Here is a 15,726-nt window from a genome sequence, read left to right as displayed (position 1 = left end):
ACTCTGGACCTTGCTGGGACCGGTGGGCCACTCGGGCCGTAGGCGACGGGTGCAGTGGTGGTTCCAGGCGTTGGGTTTCTTTGTCCACAGCAGGCTCAGAGTCTGTTTTGGGAGTTTCTTTTGCACAGAGCTGCTGTTCACAAGAGATCCCGTCTTTCTTGAAGGCAGTCAGTCCTTCCAGGGTTATGGTGGTCGCTGGCTGCAAGACAAGGTGACTTTTGGTGCAGGATCTGTGGAAACTGCAGACTGGCCAGTAGGGCTGGGGCCAAGTGAGTTATTCTCTACAGTCTCCTCTACTGTGAGTCTTCTTTAGTCCTTCTTCATAGGTTGAGAGAATTGATCTTCTTGGTTCAGGGCTGCCCCCTAAAACTGTATTTAGGTAGTGTTTTAGGGGTATTGAGGTCAGCAGCCATTGGGCTACAGACCTTAGGGTGACTACACCATTTGTGTGCTCACCCCACGTGGGGAAGTGGGCACAATCCCTAATCCTGATTGGAGAGTGCCTGCCAGCTGCAAGATGGTGGGCATTGAACAATGGGCTTCATCTCGGCTCCCCCACCTGAGGAGTGAGGTTGGCAGAGATGGGCACACCTTCTGGGCTGTGCTAATTTTTCCCGCCCTGTCTTCCTGTCGAACTGGAGGAGTGACAGGAAGGGGGCCTGCTCCTGATAGCAGGGGAGGCTGTGGGTTGCATTACAAAGGCGGGAAGGCATTTGAAGATCCCCTGCCACAGATGGCTTTTCCTGGCCTGGGGGAGGTGTGACCACCTCCGCCCAGCAAAGGCTTTGTTTCTGGGCTCAAGGAGCGAAGGTTCCCACCCCAGGGGCACAGAAACAGGTCTCTTGGTGGCAGGCTGGTGTGTACCAGTCAGGGAAACCACCAGAGGCTGGTCACTTTTCAGGGGGCATCTATAAGATGCCCTCAGAGTGCATTTTGCAATAAATCCCACACTGGTATCAGTGTGGGTTTAATGTGCTGAAAAGTTTGATACCAAACTTCTCAATTTTCAGTAAAGCCATTTATGATGCTGTGGAGTTTGTAATTACAAAAAACAATTTGATGGACAGAATGTAGGCCACCCTGGGTCAGATAATGGCTTTATGCAAATCAGCTCTGACCCTGTGCCCCATGGGAACAGTCCAGTCCGAACTACAACAGCCATATCTTTCCCAGACCGGAATCAAGCATCCGAGGACCGGACCGGTTTCGAGGTAACACCTCTCATCAGCCCGGCTAGCTTGACTCCAGTGGTGTGGAGGCTCTGGGACCCACGTCTGAGCTACCCCAGTACACTCAGGGAGAAAATTACAAAAAACAATTTGATGGACAGAATGTAGATCAATGTCTTACATTCACCCCAGTACAAGGATGTGGGCCTAAATCCATCGTTTTTTGCACTCCACACCACCCTGGGTCAGATAATGGCTTTATGCAAATCAGCTCTGACCCTGTGCCCATGGGAACAGTCCAGTCCGAACTACAACAGCCATATCTTTCCCAGACCGGAATCAAGCATCCGAGGACCGGACCGGTTTCGAGGTAACACCTCTCATCAGCCCGGCTAGCTTGACTCCAGTGGTGTGGAGGCTCTGGGACCCACGTCTGAGCTACCCCAGTACACTCACTCAGGGAGAAAATTACAAAAAACAATTTGATGGACAGAATGTAGATCAATGTCTTACATTCACCCCAGTACAAGGATCTGGGCCTAAATCCATCGTTTTTTGCACTCCACACCACCCTGGGTCAGATAATGGCTTTATGCAAATCAGCTCTGACCCTGTGCCCATGGGAACAGTCCAGTCCGAACTACAACAGCCATATCTTTCCCAGACCGGAATCAAGCATCCGAGGACCGGACCGGTTTCGAGGTAACACCTCTCATCAGCCCGGCTAGCTTGACTCCAGTGGTGTGGAGGCTCTGGGACCCACGTCTGAGCTACCCCAGTACACTCAGGGAGAAAATTACAAAAAACAATTTGATGGACAGAATGTAGATCAATGTCTTACATTCACCCAAGTACAAGGATCTGGGCCTAAATCCATTGTTTTTTGCACTCCACACCACCCTGGGTCAGATAATGGCTTTATGCAAATCAGCTCTGACCCTGTGCCCCATGGGAACAGTCCAGTCCGAACTACAACAGCCATATCTTTCCCAGACCGGAATCAAGCATCAGAGGACCGGACCGGTTTCAAGGTAACACCTCTCATCAGCCCGGCTAGCTTGACTCCAGTGGTGTGGAGGCTCTGGGACCCACGTCTGAGCTACCCCAGAACACTCAGGGAGAAAATTACAAAAAACAATTTGATGGACAGAATGTAGATCAATGTCTTACATTCACCCCAGTACAAGGATCTGGGCCTAAATCCATCGTTTTTTGCACTCCACACCACCCTGGGTCAGATAATGGCTTTATGCAAATCAGCTCTGACCCTGTGCCCCATGGGAACAGTCCAGTCCGAACTACAACAGCCATATCTTTCCCAGACCGGAATCAAGCATCCGAGGACCGGACCGGTTTCGAGGTAACACCTCTCATCAGCCCGGCTAGCTTGACTCCAGTGGTGTGGAGGCTCTGGGACCCACGTCTGAGCTACCCCAGTACACTCAGGGAGAAAATTACAAAAAACTATTTGATGGACAGAATGTAGATCAATGTCTTACATTCACCCCAGTACAAGGATCTGGGCTTAAATCCATCGTTTTTTGCACTCCACACCACCCTGGGTCAGGTAATGGCCTTATGCAAATCAGCTCTGACCTGAGGAGTGAGGTTGGCAGAGATGGGCACACCTTCTGGGCTGTGCTAATTTTTCCCGCCTTGTCTTCCTGTCGAACTGGAGGAGTGACAGGAAGGGGGCCTGCTCCTGATAGCAGGGGAGGCTGTGGGTTGCATTACAAAGGCGGGAAGGCATTTGAAGATGCCCTGCCACAGATGGCTCTTCCTGGCCTGGGGGAGGTGTGACCACCTCCGCCCAGCAAAGGCTTTGTTTCTGGGCTCAAGGAGCGAAGGTTCCCACCCCAGGGGCACAGAAACAGGTCTCTTGGTGGCAGGCTGGTGTGTACCAGTCAGGGAAACCACCAGAGGCTGGTCACTTTTCAGGGGGCATCTATAAGATGCCCTCAGAGTGCATTTTGCAATAAATCCCACACTGGTATCAAACTTCTCAATTTTCAGTAAAGCCATTTATGATGCTGTGGAGTTTGTAATGACAAACTCCCAGCACCATATACTCTTAATGGCATTACTGCACTTAGTGTCTAAGAATTGGTCTAGCCACTATAGTGGTACAGGGCTCATGCACCTGTACCTCACTACTGGTATAGTGCACCCAGCTAGAGGGGTGGCTGACCTATGCCAGGGCAGTGGGTTGGAGGCATTGAACACAGGGATGTGTGCCAGGTCGACTCTTCACTTTGCTCTGCACCAAAACACGCAGCCTGCAATGTGAAGTAGGTGGTGGTGAAGAGATGAAGGTGGTGATGAAGTAGGGGTGTGTGTGTGTGAGAGTGTGTGTATATGTATGTATATATATATATATATATATATATATATATATATATATATATATATATATATATATATATCGTTGCTTCTCTTCACCATTCAAACAGATCACTCATTTGGCGGGTGCCACGGACACGGCGGTGCCCCATGAAACTATCACGCTCCAAAAGCCTTTTTCCTAGCCGGGAAAAAGGCGCAGCACTTGCGGGAGGGATTCAATTTTGCAGCTTAATTTTATTTAGCGCTTCACAGACGCGTTTCGGGGTTTCCCTTCTTCAGTGTATTTACACAATGTGAACAGATGCACCATTTTAACCACAATTGGCAGGCAGTATCAAACGACATCGGACTAGCGCGCTGTAATAATTCATGGGCGCCCATGAATTATTAAAGCGCGGTAGTCCTATGCTAAAATAAAATTAAGCTGCAAAATTGAATCTGGCGAGTGTTGCACCTTTTTGCCGGCTGGGAGAGAGGGGTTTGGAGTGCGAATATATATATATATACACATACACATACATTCAGGGCCTCTAAGGGTGGCACAAGAAGTGCTGCAGCCCTTAGAGGCCTTACCCAGCCACAGTACCCATGGTACCTTTTACAAGGGACTGGCAGATGGCCAGAGAGGTGTCAATTGTGGGTAGAAGGTACAGTTTTGGGGAAAAACACAGGAAATCGGCGCCGCATGGAAGCGGTTAAAATAAATAACTCTAGCTCACCAAAACAATTGGCGTAAGAGTGGCTCATTAGCTACTAGTGCCCCTTTGACTGATGGAAACAACATAGCCAGGTCTCAAGTGGCATCATCTGACCTGGTCCCAGAACCCAGCCACAGCAATGTCCAGCGGGTGTGTTCAGACCACAAGGAGACCGAATACGGCCCCAAAGTATCAAAGAATTTACCAGTGATTCGTTTGCTGCTTGTACTTATGTGGCCATGTTGGCTGGTGTTCCAGTCCTAAGAGAGGACCCTTCTCCCCTCACCCCATCAAACTCCATCTGATCACTAGTCCTGTAAACCAAGGGAGTCTGAACCAAAAAAGAGAGAAATTCCTCCCCCCAGCGGCCCTTTTGGCAGCTTAGCATCCAGCCAGAATGAACAAGCTCTTCATGCCACATATGGGAGAAAACTCACTTTGAGGGTAGTTTCTTGGAACATTGCAGGAACTGGCTCAAACTTTGTAATCAAGACTGGGGTTAATTTATTGCTCGTTTTGACATTTGTCTTTTCCAAGAAACTGGGCATTGCTCCCAAATAAATCCATCAGAATTTGCCACTTATGATATTGAAGCCATATCGGGTGGCAGGGGCAGACCTTCAGAGGGCCTGATGACTTGGGTGGGAACACATGCTGGTTTTACTGTAATAAGTTGAGAGTTGCTATCGAGTGACGTTTTGCATGTTAACAACAAACTTCCTACAGCCTTACGGTTAGCATTTATAATACCTATTTGAAAACCTCAGCTAGTAAACTAGAATCTCGCATTCTAAGTCATCTTGCATCTCATATGGCGGAATTACCCCCAGCAGTTGTGAAAGTAGTAGCGGGTGACTAATTGCCAGTTTGAGCCTTTAGATATCCCTTGTTGTAATCCCTATCAGAAGACATGTTTTGGTCCATCCCTAAACTTACTCTTTGTCCAATTAAGAAATGATCTCAATTGGCAACCCAAATGAATGCATTAACCTTGAACCAGGGCATTCATGTGTGCAATGGCAGGACAAATTCAGACAGGGACGGAAACCATGCAAAAACCACAGTTGATGGACAGAATGCAGAACAATGTCATACATTCACCCCAGTACAGAGATCTGGGCCTAAATCCATCGTTTTTTTGCACTCCACACCACCCTAGTTCAGACATGGCCATATGCAAATCAGTCTGATATTATCACAGACTAAGTATATGATTATTAACAGGACATACTGGACCCCAAAGCGTCTATTTAAGGTTGGCCTACGGGATACACCGAATTGCTGGAACTGCTCCTCCGGCATTGGTGACCTTCCACACATGTTGTTTGATTGCCCCACGCTCCACACCTTTTGGGCAAAAATATTTGACTACATTGAGCACACGTTTGGCATACACCCTACAAGGGAATTCATCTACATTCTCCTAGGTGCCTTAGACCCATTATTAAAAGGGGACCATGACCGCCAGCTCCTGGATCTTTTGCTAACATTAGCATGCAAGGTGATCCTATGCAATTGGAAATCAACGGGGGAGGTCTCCTTCAATGCCTGGAGGGAATGGCTGTCCTGTATTAGGGGCACTGACAATCCCGCCCTACACTCATCACCATGGCAGGTTACCAACAAAAAATTATGGTCTTCCTTAGATCAGGCCTCCTTCACTTTCGACCCACCTTGAAGTACTAACTGATGAGGTCTACACTTAGTGAACTGTGGGGCGCACGCTGCATGAACTGTACTGGGTATACCCTGTGCTCATTGGCTTTGACAACCTTAGACGCACAATGCAGGGGTGACAAAGTAAAAATGGTATTATATGGCTAGCTTTGGACGGAGGGCTCTACGGAACTATATACAACTGTGGGAATGCAATGTTGGTATTTTATAATGTTTATTTACTCATCCATTCATCTAATCTCTCTTACAGATCACTTATAGATCCGGACGGATGTTTAATTTCTTGTCTTCCATATACTTTATTTTCTTTGCTGTATGTATGTATTGTTTTATATGTAACAATCCATGTTTGACTGCGGCACCTTTGTAATACGATTGTAATTCTACTGATGCCTTCTTGCCGTTATCATTTTGTTATTGCTTAATAAAAATGATTTGAACATAAGAAAAAGATTCATGGGGGCTCTATCACAAACCGTTCTCTACAGTTTTCCAACTCTACTCCTGTCTTGCTCTGGCCGTGGCCTTACATGGTGCAGAGCTGTGGGGACGTAAACATCTTAAAACTAAAACTTTAGAACTAGTGGAGAGTCGGCTCAAGGCAGGTGTTGTGTCCCAAGACCAGTACCCCTTTGACCCGGTTAAGGCGAGATGCAGGTCGTAGACCATTCTCAGAAAAAGCGGCAGACAGACCTTTAATTTTTGTAGGAGACTTTGGGCTACCCCCGAAATGATATCTCATCGTAATGGTTTGGAGGAAATCCTCTGGTATTCTGCTGCAGCATATTTTACCGGGATTAGATATATTAGAGATACATGCCATGAACTGGGCCTAGTCAATCTGTGGAAAGATCCTGGGGGAAGTTGGCATTCTATTTCAGTAAAGGAGCTTAAAACCCAATTCAGATCCCATAGATTAAATAAGCTCTTAACCTCACAATAGGTATTTTGACTAATGTTTTTACAATATCCAAGGATTTTTATTGTACCAACCATTTTTAGATGATCTTGAGCCAAATTTGCCTAGGTAACTATAGCTCCACTTTAGATATAGAACTTTGCACCTATACTTCGAGGTGGTTCAAGCTAGCTAACTTAGCTGCTATGAGTTGCCCTTCCTGCGGATATGAAAAGGAATCAGTAACCCATATGTTGTTTTTTCCCCAGCTTACAATAGAGCAAGGGCCAGGTGGATAATTCCAACATGTAGATGCTTAGGTACCACCAGCTGTGCAGAATTTTGCAGACTGATTTGATTACTGCCTTGGTGTTTGCAGTTTCAAGATATTTAATGAGTATGTGACATGTCAGGAGGAAAATGGATGCTGTTCCCAACCCAAATGAACCGGAGATCATGTCTATCATTAATTGATAATATTTGTTTGATTCCAAGACCCTAATCTAAATTGTCAAATTATTGAAAAAGGGTTGATATTTTGTGATATCTTGATTTTAGGTTTTTCAGACAATTAACTGCATATTAAATATTTTTTTAAGAAATCCAAGAATTGAATATTTTCATATTATTACCTTTTCTTTTTTATGTGTGCCTCTTTTATGGGATTTTACAGTAATAAAGAGCATTGAACTACTAAGTTAACCCTGTCTGATCTAAGAACAAGGTGGTTATGTGCCGCTGAATTTAGTGACTTCATGGGTTCACCCTGAAAAGGGTGAAGAACACGCCTTAGGTATGCATTTGCTCACTCTAAATAATTATGCAATTTCTTATATTGGTGGTCAGCAGTAGGATCACAGACTTGCGTTGTGTATTACCACACAATGATTTAAGTAGAAATGTAAAATTCCACTCTAAATAGAAAGCAAAAAATTGACTTTTTTGTAGTTAATTAGGGCATTTTGGATATTTAAAAATTCACTCGCACTCGATTTACTCACCGTACATTTTTGGAAATATGCAGGTGATTCTTGCTAACTTGTAACCATGTGTACCATGTGTAAGCAAAGGGGACTAAAGCTGAACAAGCAGTCCGATAAGGAAAATAATCACATAACTCCCCAGAGCCTGGGAGGAAGTCAGTCAGCTACAGTGCACCACAAAGGAGAACAAGGATAAAGAGGGAAATGAGGAGGACATTGTGAAAGCATCAGTGCCAGGGAGTGTTGACCCCCTGGAGTAATATCTACTATATTGTACATGGCGGGGAGTAGTTTGTCATTTCGCAGCTTGTCCCATCACAGTTGGAGGATCGACAGACAGGGCCTTGAAGATGCATCTTGCTATCCATGCCCTTGAAGAGAGGAAGTTCACTGATGAGGAGAAAAAGAAGGCAGCCCTAGTTGCAGAGATAAAAGCAGCAGCAACCCTTGCATTTGAGGAGAAAAAGTTGACCTGTTGGTTCACGAACATTGATTCATAGTTTGCAGCCTATGAGGTGACCCTGCATATGCACGGTGTCGGAAGAGGACTTGCAGGTTATCCAGTGGAAGCACATGCCCATTGTTGGGAGGGAATCACGAATGGCTTAAGACGCAGCTGACCAGATTAGGTATGCCCTCACACTAGTTTTGGGTGGATTTAGCAAACTAATTTAGTAAGGCAGTGAATAGTTGGTAGAATGGTCTTAAAGTATAGGATTATGATGGTTGTATAATTTAATTATTGTGGCATCACATCTGGATCACAGAGTTACCCTGCACTGGATAGCCTTCAAGCTCACTGTGCCCAGAGAGATTGGGAAAGAAGCAACCCGCTGGCTCAGCACCAGTGTCCAAAAAGGTACCCGGGAGCAGACAGAAGCAGCAGTGGTGGTTCAGGTTCCCCTCTGCACAGGGAATGTAGTATAATAGAGGGAAGTTCCTCAAAGGAATTTTGAATGGAGAGATTCCCATACCCCCTTTTAACAAAGGTGGGTTTTGGTGCTAGAAGCTCACGAGGCCTTATCACAAGGCTCTGTGTTATGACTGCAACAGACTGGGCATAATGGGGAATTCTGTATGTCCCACGTGGGCACTACACGGCCCGATTTGTGCAGCCCTTGGTGTAGGTTATTCCCAGGAGGAGAGGGTAGAGCATGCTCTAGTATCCCTTAGGCGGGAGGTAAACCAAGACGGTAAGCTGGTGTTTCCCCGAGTGTGTTAGACAACACATCCAGGAGGTCACCATGATTGGTGTTCCTGTCACTGGTGTGCAAGATATCTTTGCCAGCCAGACCACAGTGGTTGTAAGGCTAGTTTCCCCAGAACAGTACATGCCCGCCGCATAACAGAGGCTCATGGGTTTTACAAAGTGGAATCACACCAATGAAGAAGTTTGTACATAAGTTTATTGGAAGTAAAACCCCGAAGGTGCTGCTGCTCCAATAACAGTTCTTGCAAGATAGCCCAGCTTAACAGTACATTTTAACATGTTAGCATTGCTAACATTCTAAATAAAATTAAAGGAACATAACAAGAAAATAGATAAGGATGTAACACATCTCCCTTTTCAAATTAACAAAACCCCCAAAAAATATGAACCATAAGGTTTGGAATAATCTAAAATTGGTAAGCATCATATATGCAATATATGCACTTATGAATATAAAATAAAATTCCTTCAGCTTAACTGGTTTCTCCACAATACGCCCAGATAACCTTCTAACATTAGGAACAGTCTTCTGTAGCGATTTGGGATGCAAGATGTCTGGACCAGATTGAACTTTGCTAGGTTGAACTTTTCCAGTATTACCTGAATTTGATTGAACAGATACATCATTTTTCTTGTTCAACCAGCAGCTACGTTCTAAATCACTGCACAAGGTAACACTAATAAGATTCCACTTGCGACCATCGTCCAATAGCACACAATTCCCTTTTACCTCCAAACTTTTCTTAGGTTGAGACCACTTGGAAGAACCATCCTTAGACAAACTAAAACGGGAAGACCTCACCCAATCACCAACACACAATTTTTGCACACTTTTCTTAATTTTTGAGTTGTGTCTGTTGATATACTTCCCCTGATATGCATTCATTCTCTTACTTACTAAGACTTTCCTTAGAAACACTGCTAGAAGAAGTTTTAAGCATCCACGCAGAAGTCACTTTGTTACATGCAGAACGACCCTTAAGAAGATTAAACGGAGTCACTAATGTGGCAGAATGGGGGGTATTGCGATAGCTCCAAATCATCTTCTTGACAGCAATTTTACAATCAGCACCCTCTGCCACAGCCAATTGGATACATTCTTTTAAAACACTGTTGAATCTTTCTACCATACCATTTTCCCTTGGACAATACACCGCAGTGGTAATATGTTTTACGCCACACGATCGTAAATAGTTTTGAAACTCCTCAGCCACAAATTGTGGACCGTTATCAGTAGTAATTGTTTCTGGAAATCCCTCCCTATGGAACAGTTCTTTACAAAAACTAATCATATTAGAAGCTTTGATCTCTTTAAAAAATGCTACTGCTGGCCATTTACTGTGATACTCCATTAAAACAATGGCAAATTTCCCTGCAATGTTACCAACACTAAATGGACCACAAATTTCCAAGGCTACTTTTTCCACGGTTTATCTGGAAATGGAACAGGACTGATGTGTGATTCTTGAGAAACATGAAGACTTGTCACTACAAGTACACGCTGTACAGTTCCTGACACACCTTTCAACATCTTTATCCATACCAGGCCACCAGAAATCGCACCTACACCTTCTCTTCATACCAGACATACCTGAATGCCCTTCGCGAATAAGATCTAACAATCTATTACGCAAACCTGATGGTACAACAAGTTTGTCTGCCCTCCTAATAATACCAACAACAGGATCATAAGAAAGTTCAGACCATACCGTCTTATATTCAGATAACTCACAATCACTCCATGAAAAACGATTGCACACTGATGTTAACCGTGCAATCACTTGCTTCAAAACAAGATCCTCCTGTACAGCTTGCTTCCATTCCTCCGAATCAATAACACCATCGCAAGTTTCATTAACCGTAGCTACAGACCAATCTTCATCCTGATCCATTTCAATGTCACCTTCACACACCGGAAGACGAGATAAACAATCTGCGTTGACATTCTTAATGCCAGGTACATATTTCATTTGAAAATCATATTCTTGCAACTTGTAAATCCACTTCGCAATTCTATAGGTAGCTCTGCCAGCACCTTTAGGTGAGAATATATCCACAAGAGGTTTATGATCAGTTTTTAATTCAAAATTAGTTCCCCAAATATAATTCCTGAAATAATTCACACCCCAAAAACAAGCAAGCGCCTCCTTTTCAATGACCGAATACGAAGGCTCAGCACCTTTTAAGGTACGTGATGCAAATGCTATTGTCCATTCGTACTTGCCTTCCTTCCCTTGCATTAAGACAGCCCCCAGACCATATGCACTCGCGTCCACAACAATGATTGATTTCTTGTTGGGATCAAAGGGTTTAAGTGCTACTGCATTCATGATGTCCATCTTAATACTTTCAAAGACCGATTGGCACTCAGCATCCCACACAAATTTAGCTCCTTTTTTCATCAACAACCTTAAACAAAAAACTTTTGAAGCAAAATTGGACACAAATTTGGAGTAATACTCCGCTAGACCTAAAAAAGAACGCATTTGTTCTCTGTCAGACGGTGACGGAGCATTCTTAATCGCATCTAACAAGTTTATTTTAGGTCTAACACCTTCAGCAGACAAAGTATGCCCCAGATACTCAATTTCATTCATGGCAAACTTACATTTCTCAGCAGCAACAGTCAAACCAGCACTCTGAAGCTTGGACAATACTTCATTTAAAACCATGTCATGGTCAACCATACTTTTTCCCCACACAAGTACATCATCTTGAAACACCAACATGTTGGCCACACCTTCAAGGACTCTGCACATGACTCTGAAAAACAGCAGACGCAGAAGATAACCCAAAAGGCATCCTCAAAAATTGGAAAGCTCCCTCAGGAGTTATAAATGATGTTAAATGACGGGATTCTGAGTGCAGCTTTATCTGCTGGTATGCATTAGATAAATCAATAGATGAAAAATACACAGCGTCCTTAACTGATGCTATTATCTCATTGATTCTAGGTAAAGGGTAACGATCCACCCAAATGTTCTTGTTCAAATCCCTTAAAATCGATGCACATGCGTTATTTGCCATTGGGTTTGCGCGCTAAAACTACTGGACTAAGCCAATCTGACGCCTCAATAGGCTCAATGATGTTTTGTTGACATAATCTGTCCAGTTCAGTCTTCAATTGTGATCTTAATACCAAAGGAACATTGCGCACTTTGTGAACAACAGGTATACAATCAGGTTTGAGAATTTTACGATGTTCAAATTTTTTTAAGACACCCCAATTTGGAACTAAATAATTCTGGAATTTTTTTATGCCACTTAAGACCTGTATCAACTTGAGTTAATAAAACCTGGTCTGAATTTTTCTTGTCACATTTGAATTCTTTATCACTATGAGATAAAAGAACTTGATCAGGATGGTTTGGGTCCAGAATTATTCCCAAATTCTTTTGTTCTTTCCATCCTAATAAAGCTCTGCCCTTTTCTACAACATAAATAATTTGTTATGTGTTTCTGTCTTTAAATACAATATCACTGATAAAACATCCAATCACAGGTAATCTGATGCCCATGTAGCCCACAGGAGTTTTTTTTAGAACCTGTAAGATCACACTTGCCGCATGACTCCCACATGTTTTTGTCAATTATGGTATATGGTGAACAAGAGTCAGCCCATAAATACAAACTCCAATTATTGATGAAAATCTCACATTTAGGTGGTTGAGTTTCTTCAGATATCTCGTTCACTTCGTTATTCCATATCGCCATGACTTCAACATCACTATCACTACTTAAATAAGATTGATCAACCAAGACTAAAAAGAATTTTTCCATGCACTAGGATTATTAGACCTGCACATTTTGGCAAAAAGCCCAGTTTTGTTACACTTTAAACAAGTGACATTTGATGCAGGACACCAAGAATTCTCAGCAGCATGCCTGCTATTTCCACACCTGAAACAGAAACGTTTGTTAAAACCTTGTGTTTTGTTGGGAAAAGATTTGTTTGGTGGAATAGCATTTTTGTTGTTACCAGAGAATGTCCGAGATTTAACCTTGACACTATCATATTTTGTGTTATATTTGTTATCAAAGAATTTTGGTTTGTTATTAACAACAGCACATACATCACTCAAATCTTTGCCATCAAAAGGTTTGCGATCTTTGCTATGTTCACCACTCAATTCCTTGACATAACGAGAATTATTCTCAATTCTTCTTGCTATACTAATGGTCTTTTGAAAAGATGGGTCTTTTAGATCTAATAATTTTTCTTGAATCTTAGCATTGTTAGTTCTGTTGATAAATTGATCTCTAATAATTTCTTCATGCAAATCTTTAAATTTGCAAGTGGCAGCTAATCTTCTTAAAACAGCAACATATTGCTCAACTGTTTCGCCAGCTAATTGTGCTCTTGAAAATAATTTATGCCTTTCTACTACTATGCTTGTTTTCCTACCAAAATTTTCTTCTAAAGCCTTTAATGCATCTAGATATTCATCAGATGAAAACAGCTGAATTTTTGAACTATCAAACAACTTCCTCATCGCTAGCATCCTCATCTCCACCTTCACTGACTTTGGTAGTACTAACACTAGAAGTACATATAGGTAAAGTTTTCAATACTTTCCTACCTTCAACACCCAGACTATGTTTCAATAAAGCTAATTTACGTGATGGAAGAAAAACTTCCCCACCAATGGCTTCTAAATATGCTTCAAAAGACTCTTGCCAATCTTCCCATATCATAGGTGGAATGCCAGGATCTTGTAAAAACTTTGGAGGCGCTAAAATGGCGTTTGTTTCCATAATTCACTATGAAAATAAAATTGTTAGCATGTGAATAATATAATAATTAATAGTCAATATATAAATTAGATTAATATGTTTTGTTAGAGTACATCTGCAAAGCAATAATAAAATAATAAACGTGGTCACCGCGGTCTTTAGATTAAAAATTGTCAAACACGGGTTAAATACGATGCTTTTGGTTAAAAGTTAGTGCTTGGTTGTCATGGAAATTCACCCCAGAATGCCATGCAATGTTGATAGGTCCCAGCATGCAGTGCGGCGCTCAGACTGCTTCCTCCAAAGATGACACGCTGTTCGCCGTGTACAATTAAGGTACGATTATTGTTTATTTAAACAAGATGATTCAACAAATCTCTTTTCCGATTGTTGCGCTGCACAGTTCACATTAAGATGATCGGGTTGCGATCGGTTTGCGTACTGTGATTACGTTTCACAAGGCGCCTCCTCGCGCTGCACCACTCGTGCTTTGTTTATATTTCAAATGGCGGAGGCGCTCCACTGCTCGTGCTTTGTTTGAAATGCTTTCCTTGAAGCGTTTTAAAATGCTTTCGTTGAGGCGTTTTCCTGTTAGTTATATATTTTTTTTAAAGCTTGACCTTTTTTTTTTTTTTAAATACCCTGGGGGTCAATTCAGGTGGGTTCTCCCTCGTCGCCACTTTTACAAAGTGGAATCACACCAATGAAGAAGTTTGTACATAAGTTTATTGGAAGTAAAACCCCCAAGGTGCTGCTGCTCCAATAACAGTTTGCAAGATAGCCCAGCTTAACAGTACATTCTAACATGTCAGCATTGCTAACATTCTAAATAAAATTAAAGGAACATAACAAGAAAATAGATAAGGATGTAACAATGGGCAGGATCATGTCCGCTCTATGGCCATGGTATCGATAGAATGGGAGTGGGTCATTGTTAGCCCCCAGATGCCCACTGACTGCTCTTTGGTCGCCAGCCAGAGCTTACTTCCTAGGATGCAGAGTGGCAGCCATCTTGGTCACCAGCAAGTGGAGGGTAGAGAGACCCAGACGAAAGGTAACCAATAGGAGGATTTCATCCACAGGGAGAGGGCAGTAGGGGCAGGGGTTACCTGCTTGCTGGGAGACGAGAGCACAGCAAAACAGATGTGATGAGGCCACTTCAGACTATGAGGCTCAGTTTTTAAACATTAACAGTTGTATTTAATTTGCCTGTAAATCCCTAGTAAATAGTGTAAAACGTTCCCCCAAGCCCGTGAAGTTAAATATGGACTGTAGCACTTATTGTGCTGTCCACTAGTGTGACAAACCAATACCAGCTCAAAAGATAAACCACTATTTGCAATAGTTTTTAAAAATCCCATTCACTCTTGAGGTCAGATTTTCATCAGTTTAAAGGAAAGGTAATTTTTAGAAAATAGGTTTCTTCTGCCTGAATTGTCAGAAGGTTAATTAGTATAGGCCTCGGCCAGCTATCGGCATGTGCTCAACCTTGAGCAGCTGTGAAAAAGGTGTGAAATGCCTCCCAGGAGCAAAAAAAGGCGGACCTGAATGGACGGTGATGACTCCTCTGAGCTCATCAGAAAATGGAGAGTGGGGCAGTGGTCATCCTTTTTGACACTGTCCTGCAAAATCCTGCTTGACGGGTCTGTTTAGCCACATGTGACACTTGAAAGGGTGAGAACAGGATCCCAAATGAATTCTTGAGGGTCTACTGTCTGGTTCCTGAAGGACCTTCCTTTTTTTCTACCAGAATTCTGTACCCAAGTTTGTTGTGGGTGCAAGTGCCTGCCTCAAACTGAATTTTATTGGTAGATGTGGGCGGACACCAGAATTAATAGAGTACACTACAACACGCACGCACACCTCCTATAGTTTCAAATCAATAAACTTCCTTCTAACAGAGTTACGGGTTCATTGTTTGAATCGCTTAATGGCATGCGTAGTTAACATGTTCGATTCTTAAATCTAAAGACGACAATGAGCATTACAGTTATAGCAAATGAATTCGATAATC

Source organism: Lissotriton vulgaris, chromosome 12, assembly GCF_964263255.1.
Source record: "Lissotriton vulgaris chromosome 12, aLisVul1.2, whole genome shotgun sequence".
NCBI classification, from domain to species: Eukaryota; Metazoa; Chordata; class Amphibia; order Caudata; family Salamandridae; genus Lissotriton; species Lissotriton vulgaris.
The sequence above is the reverse complement of the archived record's forward strand: the minus strand, read 5'-3'. Positions refer to the sequence as shown.